The sequence below is a fragment of the Propithecus coquereli genome, unplaced genomic scaffold (genome assembly GCF_000956105.1).
Source record: "Propithecus coquereli isolate 6110/MARCELLA unplaced genomic scaffold, Pcoq_1.0 Scaffold2, whole genome shotgun sequence".
NCBI classification, from domain to species: Eukaryota; Metazoa; Chordata; class Mammalia; order Primates; family Indriidae; genus Propithecus; species Propithecus coquereli.
Genome location: NW_012144966.1, coordinates 13209960 through 13211505, shown reverse-complemented (window position 1 = coordinate 13211505; position 1546 = coordinate 13209960). Strand labels below are relative to the sequence as shown.

The 1546-nt window shown below is 37.1% G+C and overlaps 1 protein-coding gene across 1 annotated transcript in view; it reads right to left on the bottom strand.

The window, feature by feature from the left end:
• Window positions 1–1546, bottom strand: part of NBN (nibrin) — a 52322-nt gene that overhangs the window by 26062 nt on the left and 24714 nt on the right. The window lies entirely within an intron of this gene.

Here is a 1546-nt window from a genome sequence, read left to right as displayed (position 1 = left end):
TTGGTCATTTCAAACCATTAGACTATGCCATGCTGAGGGGATCAACTGGGTAATATAGTACACAGTTGTCTCTAGTCAGTGGAGCCAACAAACACATAACAAAATAGTCTATAAGCAGCCTGTTGACATCTATGATGGCCTTATCTAAGCTAAATCATTTTAAAGCTACATCAAAGCCTTTATCATGAAGTATTATCAACTTAAATAAAATCAACTCAAACTCTAATTCAAATTATATTTTAAGTCAGCAGACCAAAAAATTGTATTTATTCCCCACAGAATGTGTATCTACCCAACCATCTACACAAATCAGAATCAATGTGAGTTCCATTTTTACAAGGAATACATTATTTGAAATGAAGACATGTAAAACCATTTTAGATATAAATTTTTTGGCTACTCCAGAAAACCATGATGATGACCTCATCATTTTATTTACTAGAACAGCAACTCAGTTCAAGCACCACTCTCTGGAATACGTTTTTGAACCTCTCACACGGAATTAAGTGCTCCTCATTTCTGGTCCCATACCACCATGCACATCACTCCATTAATAATTCATTTACAGCCAGCTGTGTGACCTAAGTTATTTAACTTCTTTATGTTTTAGTTTCCTCATCCATAAAATAGAATTAATTATAATATCCTGCTAATAAATCCACTTTGAGAGCAAAATAAATTGATATACGATAGCAATTAGACAAATGTTTAGAACACAGCAAGCACTATGCCAGCATTAGCTGTTATCATTATCATCAATTTACTTGTTTACTTGTTACTTTCCCTTATTAGACTGGAATCTCCTTGAGAATAGGGACTACATCTTGCTGATTTCTGTATTTCCAGTGCCTAGATCAACATTTGGTATATAGTAAATATAAATACATTTGTGGATTAAATCGTTAACTGAAAAATTGTAAAAGTTGATGTTTACTAAATATCTAAGGACCTCTGTTAGGTCCTCATGACGTAGGATATGCTTCATAAACGTTTATTTGTGATTCTAAATTCAGATATTTAAGTGACTTCTGCCACTTTCCCTACATGAACTCCTTAGAAACTCATCGGCATTTCCTTGAAGATATTTATCTCAGGCTGGGTGTCGTGGCTCATGCTTGTAATCCTAGCACTTTGGGAGGCCCAGGCAGAAGGACTGCTTAAGGTCAGGAGTTCCATACTAGCCTGAGAAACATACCAACAAAAAATAGAAGAATTAGTCAGGCATGGTGATGCATGTCTATAGTCCTAGCTACTCAGGAGGCTGAGGCAGGAGGAGGATCTCTTCTGCCCAGGAGTTTGAGGTCACAGTGAGCTATGATGATGCCCCTGCACTCTACAGTCTGGGCAACAGAGCGAGACTTTGTCTCAAAAAATAAAAATTTTTTTAAAAAAAGACATACATGTATCTGGAATTTCACACACACACACCTGGAATTCACTTTAGCTTGCATAGTTTAAAAAGAATAAAAATTATAAATGTTGGCCGGGCGCGGTGGCTCACGCTTGTAACCCTAGCTCTCTGGGAGGCCGAGGCGGGCGGATTGTT